Genomic DNA, 10,314 nt, shown 5'->3' with positions numbered 1-10,314 from the left:
TGTTTACAGATTGTTTAAAGATTCATTCAGTCATAAAGATTTTGGCAAGTGTTGCATAACAGAACTCCCAGTATCATTCAACTAGTGTGTGTAAGGAATTGGGGATGTCCAACCCATGGGCCTACACTTGCTCTATTGATGTTTATCTCAGGTGCAGGCCCTCAATGTTCTTATCTTGAGGCCGAACAAGCAAATCAGCAACTGTATGTCACTGGCTTGAAGCGTGTCACCATTCATTAGACTATGACCATATGTTAGTGTTCATGAATATTTTTCCTCAACCTATCCTAGTAAAATATACTGTAGTCTACCTCAGTGGTTCCTAAACTTTGAAACCTAGAAAAAAACAAATCACGTCAAAATAGATTGCATTGCATTTAGTGGTAACATCACTGGGAAAGCAATGGATAAAAAGAAACATAAAATTAGATATTTCTCACTAGTTTGTAGGAGGAAGTCCATGTCTGGCATTGACTAAACTTTCTAACACCGCATGAATGGGAAGAGACAAAGCTAAAGGACATAAATAAATAATGCCACATATGAAAAGGCATTAATAATAAGTAATAATAATAAAGAAAATAAAAGGTTCATTTAAAAAGTACCAAATCAGCAGTAATCGAAATTAATAAACATGTTTTGTTTATGTATTACATTAGATATTACGTCTTTTGTGGACATCACAAGATCACCAAATGTCCAGTGTTCTCTTAACAAAGAACACAGTTTTTCCACAAAAGACGTGCAGTGCATTAGAACAAATTACTTTCTTTTTTTCGTAAATAAAACTTTTAGATAAATTAACTAAATACTAGTTTATCCTGTGGTTTGTCCATCTTAAAATTTGGTCAGAATGAGCCTCATCATGTTAGTTGGCTTTGTGGAAGCAAAGAACTGAAGTATCAGCAGAGGTTATCTTTGTTAACAGTTCAGTCAGTTCATGGTTAATTCAATTTAACTTTGTGTAGCATGTCTAGTTTGTTTTTCCGCTTAAAAAATCATCAAAAAACAAGAACCAGATCATTACTTACCTTATTAAAACCCTGTTCGCCCTGTCTGACACTCGCTGCACCCTGGTTTGGCAGAATGTGAGCTCTATGGTCTACAACATGAATAGTTACAATTACCAATTTCATTACTTCCACATAAGTCATATATACTTTATATATATATTTTTTTTTAAATTATATATACATTTGGCTCAAACTTGATATATTTTTAAAGTTAGAATTTGTAACTGTGATGTGTGTGACACTGAGATATAAAATATCAAGATTATTCATTTTCAAAGCATTTTTTAAAATAAATGACATATATGACCTATAACATTAATTAATTGTATCACTCACAGTTATATTCATTGGAACTCTTGTGGGATCAAGACTGTCTGCTGATTGAAGATTTGTTCAAAGCATACAGGTGCATTAGAGATTCATGCTCATGCAAGTCTAGCATCCAAAAATAGATTTTTTTTTTTTGTTTGGCACAGTTAAACCAATAGAGTTCAGGTCTTTGTTCGAGATATGTGTCAACTGATTTGAAAGAGGTTGTGAAAATGTGTCAACTCAACGAAAAACTGTGTAAAGACATTTTTAAGAGAAGACATCTGGTATAAAACAGAAGGTGATGATGAAGATCAAGTGGATCCCAGTTTCATAAGCAATCGAGAAAAACTGTAATAATGAATTTGAAGGTACTATCATCTCAGACTCCACATCAGATGTGTATGTTTGGTTTGTGAGAGTAGTGGTGTACCACACTAATCATTCATCACACAAACCTTTCTCATGCGATGACTGGAACTGCTGTTCTTTGGCGTGCTGCTGATATCAGATGTTAGTGATAAGGATGCTACTCGCAGTAGGTTTCCCAGGTTTGGCTCAGTCATTCTTGAGCAGGACAGAGACTTTGCAATAGTCTGTTTTGAACGGATCTGCTTGCAGAAGAAGGTAACCCCAAACAGAGATGCAAACTTCCATGCCCGTCTCCTCATAATCTCCTTGTGACATGCATCCAATTCACAGAACCGGAGAACTCGTCACTGACTTGCAGCACATGTTATAGTTTGTCAGGTATATTAGTCATCTCTTTCTTAGCAAATAGAACAGTTCCGTTTAACCATTTATCATTTGCTTACTTACACAATCAATGAGGCAGGGTAGGAAAATGCAGTGTTTGCTCACACTGCATTATTTTAACACAGCAGCAACAATACACCATCACGTATGTAGTCTTCTGTTATATATTATTTTCCTTTATTGCAGGAAAAAAGAATTATGTTGTTTTAGAATCTTGGGGTGGATTTCTCAATGTCTTTTACTGTATTTATGAATAGACAATTAGTATTTCATATTATATTCATTCATTCATTCATCGTCTACCGCTTTATCCATTTAAGGGTCGCGGGGGGTTCATATTATATATTTTTTATATTATTGATTTATTTTCAAAACCAAATTATCAGTATTAAAATCCATCCTCATGCAGTTTTGGCTTAATGGGACATTCTGTATATTGTACATAAGAAAGTAAGTGGCTTATGTACAGGGCCTTTAAAAAATGGTTGGTATGTAGCATCAGAAGTGGTTCCCCTCAAGGGCCACTTTTGGATCAATCAGTTTTTAGTGTACATGCTGTCTTACAATGGACTGACATTTTGATAAAATATTATATGTACAAAGGCTTTGCGTATACTGCGAAACTACCATAGCTCAAAAAGTGAATATAGCGACAAAGTGGTGACAACTGATGAATGCTAGGAAAATCTGAGGTCAGAAGATTACATCGGTGACGTCTTGGTAAATGACTTCTTCCTTCCTCCCTGTCCTCTGCTGCATGTATAATTAGTCATGGCATCAGACATCACGCATTCCTCCATAAGTAGATACGGATCACTTAAACAACTTTGTCTGCATATTTTTCTAAAGAGATCTTTGTCCATCACAATACATATTTTTTTGTTTTTCCAAAAGGTGGAACAGTTTGTGAGAACACAACCTCCCATTGCTCTTCCGCCACAAAGTCAGCACATCAGCTTTTAAAGTGTATCTCTTCAATGAGATATAAGAATGTTTTGATTTGAAAAATAAATGGTCAGGATTTGATTCTTAGGTAACCCCAATAAAAGTAGATACATGTCCCGCCTAATGACCGCCCTCATCATAATTCTGTAGTATTATTGTAGTCATTGATGGAGCACATGAGGAAATAAGCACTTTTTAGTTGCAAGCAGTGCATGGCCACCAGGTGGCGACCAAATAACTAGTATTGAGATCCTCCTGGGAGGATTAATTGAGGGTGAGGAGCACAGGTTGGCCTTTTAACCATATGCATTAAAACAGATGTTGCTCATTGTCCCGCTCAGCATATTGTGCCCTGACGCGCTCCATCATCTATCTGCATTGGCCAAGACGACAACAGCTCCTTGTGGTTAACGGTGGTATGAGCCAGAGATCAACGTAATCTGCTTTTAAACACAGTCTGTGCTGTAAGTCGGCTCTTCCAGACACATTACCCAGGCTGCATCGCTGCATGTGAAGGTGAGGCAAGCCTGAGTCACGTCTATTAGGGTAGTTACATTATGTCTGCTCCCCTCTGTTAGACCAGTACACGGTGATTACGAAATGCCAAACGAGACTCTTCTTAATATATGTTCAACATGTCAATGCTCATGAATTTCCATTGTATTTTAAATGCAGGAAAAGTGAGATGATCACTGTCTGTGATTTATGAATGTGAGTTCAAAGCTTTATGGAAATCTATAATTCTTTGCTAGTTGTTGAGATTTGTTCTGGACCAAAGTTGTGGATCGACGGGCCAGCATTGCCATTCACAGAGATGGCACAGAGTTTCTCAAAAACTGTTGCACCTTACAACATGAAATAAAAGACAGCGAGAGAGGACAAGTAGCTCGGAGTCTGCAGTAGCCCCAGGAGACGCTGATGTAGACCACCCTTCAGCTTCAAAGAGAGGTGGGTTTTGTTGCTTCTTTCTACATTTTCTTTTGATCAATAATTAATCATTTCTCAAAGGGGGGGAACAGTACGTGTCCAGCACATAAAAGTGAAGTGAGTCTTAGAAGGAGAACTACTGTCGGACCATAAGATATCACAGAATATGATGCATTCTCATCAGTCAGCTGTGGAATTTATTTTCTTTCCTGATGGTAATGAAAGCAGAGTTTAGTTGAAGTCATTCTCATAAAGCAAACTTCCTTCAGGTTGTGTCAACGCACAAGTTACCCAAAGTTCAGTTGAAGGTTGAGAAGATTGTTTATTGTCCATAACACAATAAACTGCACCAGCATCCAAGCACAGGCTTGTATTGTCTGAGGCCTTACAGAGGAAATAAAGAAACATTTGTGTTCTATGTAAAACGCAAGATAGTAAAAGCAAGAGTTATGAGGGTTCGAAATAGCAATATGACATTTCATGGATGCTCCACAGAATAAATCTGCTTATTGTTGTGTGGAATATTTTAGACATTGCCCCTGGTGACCTTACAGGTATAAAACCTCTCTTAAATAACATTTTGTTGTAAGAGTATACTGTGCTACATCATTTATCATTGCTCATGTAATGCGATACACCAATAAACAGATGTCCCGCCATTGTGTGGTGATTTGTAACACTGGATACAAAACAGATGAGAGCAAAGCAGAGCAAGGGTGTGGCTATATGGAGCTACTCCCTGACCAAGAATTACTATACCCAAAAAGACATTACAAGACAATTGATCATTGAAAGAAAATAATCATTTCATAATCAAATGGCCCCAACTGGGAAGTCAGAAAGAAATTAAAAATGAGAAAGTTGAAGCAAACAATAAGACATAAGACTAGAACTGCAGGGAAAGATTAAGCTGAGTAACAGTAAAAGAAAACAGATTCTGCTGCAGCTGAATTATGTTGTTTTAATATATAGTGATTAATATGTAATCCATTACAGTTTTCAAGTAACTTGAAAAACAACAAATTCCAACAAGTCACAGTTTGTTTACATTTAGGCACAAAAATGATGTTGTTATCTTTGGGGAGAGACGGTGATTTGGGTTAAAATAATAACCCAACAATAAAACATGACAGATTGTAATATGGGCTATTTTTTCAGGAGGACAGGTCTCACAATTTTCATTGCCTTTGAATATAGGAAAGCTAAAAAGGTGAACTTTCAAGCACTCCCTATGGAGACTAACTGTTGACATTTAGACTTAAAATGCCCACCAGTTCCAAAAGACAAACAATAAAAAAATAATGAATGGATCTTTAAACCACCAAAATCGATCAAACACTTTTTCAATACAAACATCCAGTTCTTCAAATCTGGCTCCAAACATAGCCGTACACAGACACAGTTTTACGCTACTATAGTACAAACATGTTGTGTGAGCTGAGTTTTGGTTATATCTCCTGATGAAGTCGTTTGGATAATCTTGCTAATCTTTTGATTTATTCTGAATATTTTACCATGTCAAGTTTCTTGCCCTGTCAGATTTAATTGTTGATATTGTCATATATTGCCCCAATTCAGCGATTATTGCGGCTATCAATATAATCATAAAAAATAGAAATGACAACAGTAAAATCCAAGTTGGAATAAACTGGAATTATCCTGCATGGTCGCTGGTGATGCTGTGGCCAACACACTGTAACCTGCTGCGGGACGTCTTTGTCTCGGCGATGCCGCAGTCCCGTAAATCACCTCAAAAAACTGTATGTTGGCAAGAGGTGAAGAAAAAAACAAGACACAGTGAACAATGCGAATCGTCCCCTCATCGCCCGAAGCTTCCATCTCTCATATTTTTCTCTCTCAGGCTTTATTTGTGCGGTTGCTGAGTGAAAGCCACCACAGTGGCAGAGAGGCCCAGAATAGCCGAGGGTGGGGAAAGCCAGTGGACTTGCATGTGGGCTGCTGAGCTGTGAGCTCTGTAGTGTCTCTAAACCATCCGCTGGCCGGTGGAATGGAGGCTGCTTCCTCATGCATGCCAGTGGTCAGAGCAGGGCCTACACACCCTCAACTATTTCTGTCCTCTCTTCTTACTCTTTTTTTTTCTCTTTTATTTTCTCCCTTCCTTTCTCTCGTTCTCTCACTCTCTCTCCGCCTTTTTGAGTTATGATACATTTGGAAAGGCAGTGGAAGCAAACAGGAAGATGAAATATTGGGAGAAAATTGAGTTTGAGAGGGAAAATAGTAAACTTAATTTTTTCCCTTTCCCCCTAATTTCCACTATGTAATGCTATTATTTGAAGAAAGATTACAATTTATGGAAGTATCTTAAAACGGAATATATAGCTTATTATGCTCCTCTATCCCCAATATTTCTATTTTATTATTTATCATGAGATAAAAAAATTGTTCCACACCCTGTCTGTTTTGAACCATGCATATTTTGTGTATTTTGGGCTGCTGGGCTGTCATATAATACTGGTGACTCAAGAATATGTATCTATTTTCTTCCGTTGTCGTAAAGCGCTGAGAGGAAGGAAATGCTTAAACGGAAGAGAAATATATGCCGTGATTTAAATGACGAGGCTATTTCTGGATTCAAAAATGTAAGCAGTACTGGGGAAAAGGATAAACACACCCCGTGGTGCTGTTAATCACAGTGCCGGTCATCAGCGCAAAATGCACTTTTAACGATAACACTGACATTCCAGGGGCGTTACTGTTGCTGATCACACAATTATGTGGAGCTGATTAAGTCGAATTCAATGACTAATGAATGTTTAGCTACCTCGAGGCAGGGCAGTATAATCTGCAAGAAATGTGAAACATTCCTTTGGTTTGGTATCTGAATGCGTCAGTGAACTGCACCACTGGGGAATATAAATTCAAAACAATGTAATGACAGCCCGTTGGTGAACTCTTCAGTCATACAGAGAGGGGTATTGTTTTAGGGAGGCCTTAAGTTAACATTTGTTATCCTCCAGCTTTCTTTGCTGACTTAAATGTGCAGTACTCAGCAACACAAAGGACCATATGAGTGAAATATTGCCTGTTAGTCCAGATGCATTCCAGGCACCTGGTGAAGCACAAACACACATACACTCACTGTAGAAGAATGCGTCCACTGAAAACTGTATAAAATTCAACCTGCTGCTTATATCTCAAATACCCCCACTCCCTCCGTCTCTCCCACTCTCCCACTTACAGAACTTTAGTGGCCTGGAAACATGCCAACCGGGCCTACTGTATTTCTCTACTGTGCATTACACACATGACATACAGTACTGTAGAGGCCCACTGTTTACGGTCTTGAGACGTAAATTGACCACGCTGTCAATCCCAACGCTTTTGAACCCAGAGATGTAAAGAAATCATCTCGCTTCCCATCCCCCATATTGCACCTTGTCTTCATATCTCAGCTCCGACACCTCCTTCTGTATCCGCGGATGAAGGCTCTGATTGACAGCCAGACCTTGCTCCACAAAGTGAGAGATAAGCAGGCCCAGATGGGACAGGTCGGATATGTCTGCCCACATGATTTAGCCCCGAGTCTGGGACAGTGGAGGGGACCAGTGCCGAGCTTGCAACCCCCACCCCAACCCATGTCAAATACATACCACATGGGAGAGGTGTAGATCACTGTTTGATCTGTCCTTTGGGGGATTCAGGATATCCAGACGGGTCTGGTGTGTTTCTCTGCCCTCAGCCTCTGTGTGACCCAGCTACTAGGGGGAAGAGAGACTGGGACACTTAAGTGAGCAGTCGATAAAATATATGGCTGCTCATTATGCCAGAGAAGCGAGCTGATGGACACTTTTTCTATGACAGCGCTAACTGGTGAGGTTGGGAGATTGCTGCACTCTGTCTGGGCTGTAGTAAAAAAGAGTTGGTTGAAAAATGACTAGTAATAAGATTATTGATGGCCCGAATAACAGAGGAAGATGGTATCACGTGAGAAAAGAGGTTTCTGTCTGACCTGGTAGAATGAAAGGTTAGAAGATTATATCCATTATTTTGAAATAAAATACAAAGCCAGTGTCAGAGGTGACCAAGAACAAAACAGCTTCTACAAAACCCTCTTCATCTCTTCCAATTGCCTTACGTGCATTTCACAGACTACATATATACAAGCCTCCTAAATCGTCACCCAATGGACCCAGTTAAGTAAAGATATTACACAAGCTTTAAAGACAAGACACATCATTTGAGCCATGCTGTAGCATAAGTGAATCATTTTAAATCCAATCCAAACAGCTCAGGAACATTTACTCCCCCAGTATCCTTCCCACTTAACTGATGTTAAAATAGTTCATGCTTAAAGCCTTTCATGCTATCACTGTATTCAGCCATATATGCACCGTTTTAATTTGTGAGCTACTTTGATGAGAGGAGCACCAAAAAGTAAGCTCATATGAGCAGAGGTGCAGCTTCTTGCCAAAGCTGAAGTCAAGCAGAATGGAAATTAATTGGTGTAGAGGTTCAGAGGAGACATTGATAAGGGCTTTGACATGAACTTTGCCATTCATATACGAAGAGCACAGTGATAGATTGTGCAGGCCAGACGCGTTCACAACAGCAGGAACATTTCCGAAACGTTCAGGCCAGGGGCTTTCGTCCAGCAATACTTCACAACCACATTGAAATGATTCTTTAACGACAAATTTGTTAATTCGAAAGATCTCCGAAAGATACACTTGTCAGTTAACTCAGCCATTACTCAGCTAAGCTTCCAATCAACGTCCTCTTTGATAGTCTTCGCGTTGAGGTTGCACACAGTTTGCCGTCCAAGCAATCTAATGTCCTTCCTTTCACATGACCAGCTCCTTTGTGTCCGACCCTCAGTGCCTCAGTTGTTTGCATGCGCTCAGTTTCACCACACACGCTTGGTGTCTGTACACGCTCAGTGGCTCTGAATACAATAAAGGCGGAGGTATCCCTGGTATTTGTCTAGCCCCCGCAGCAGCTCCCTCTGTCTTTGACACATGCTAGGCTTTCTGGGGAGCAGGCCATTATTACAGGCCTCCTTTCTGAGCTAATTTCTGTGTTTGAGCAGAGACATGCAGAGTATGACACCATGTGTGGATTCTAGTCCGATAGACAGTAACTGAAGAGGTGTCAACTTAAAAATGCATGCAGTGTTTTTCCCCTCTGTTGACAGGTTTGGACAGGTCGCCGCCATGTTACGACTGTCAGCTTTCAAGCTACAGCTCAGCTTTATGTAACAGTCCCGACAGGTAGTAGTTGAGAAGTTGCTTTACATACCTTCGTCAGCACACGAGGCATTAAAATGAATCCTGTTTGGATTTTCCAGAATGTGTCCCTGTCTTTCCCTCAGCCTCTCTGTTTGAAGTTGCATGTGCATGTGCATGTGTGTTTCAATAGTGACAATGGTTATGTGATGTAAAAAAGGTTGGACTGTTGTTACAAAACCAAAAATGATGATCTTCTGTTGCTTTTACAGCCTAAGTCAATCTCATCTCCAATGACAGACTCCAAACCTATAGTTCAGATTCAGATTCAGATTCAGATTCAGGTTCGGACAACTTTGTTTCCACCGTCTAGCCAATTCATATTCATTCATGTGTCAGGCAGTCACAGTTATATGCTAACAAGTTAGCCATACCGACTTTATTAGATGTCAGTGTATTTACTGCCTGCCCAACTATAACAACAACAACAAAAATGATCACTAAATGTAGTCTAAAAGTACCCATCCCCTGTGGCCTGTGATGCTCTGGTTTTTGCTGCTATGCTAATTTGTGTCAAGTAAATGTGAAGGTCTGTTTCCCCTTTATCTAAATGGAGCTCCTGCCTGAGGATCAAGTCCAGATCCAAGTAGAGCTAATCTGATTATTCAAACTGAATGTAGAAACATGGGCATGCATGTGTTTATCTGCACAAGATGTTAAAATTGCACCATTTCTTTCTTATGGCGATGTATTGCCAATTACTGCACAAGTTTATTCTATATTCTCTGAAAAAGAAAAGAAAAGCAAAAGAAAAGTGATTTGGATCCATTCAGGGCAGTTCACAATGAATTGCATGCACTATTAGAAATAACGCAATTCTCAAATTAAAGCTGTTGAGATAAAAAGTAGAGTAGATGGTGTCTGGGTATCTTTAAAATCCTGGCTCAAGTCGTCTCTGCCTTTCCGTGCTCAGCACTGTTTTGGAACCAATCATATGCTTTACTGTGGGATGCGTGCCACCAATATGAGCAACAATGTGTCTCTTATTTCAAATAACACAATTAAGCAATTTGAAAAAGAACTATGAATGCAATCAACTTAATCAGAAAGTGTTTCTAAGTCAGCAGCAGCTGGAATCCTCCGGCGCCTCTAATGAACTGAGCATTTGGAGATAATCTCAC

Source organism: Scophthalmus maximus, chromosome 10, assembly GCF_022379125.1.
Source record: "Scophthalmus maximus strain ysfricsl-2021 chromosome 10, ASM2237912v1, whole genome shotgun sequence".
NCBI classification, from domain to species: domain Eukaryota; kingdom Metazoa; phylum Chordata; class Actinopteri; order Pleuronectiformes; family Scophthalmidae; genus Scophthalmus; species Scophthalmus maximus.
Note: the sequence above shows the minus strand (reverse complement) of the source record.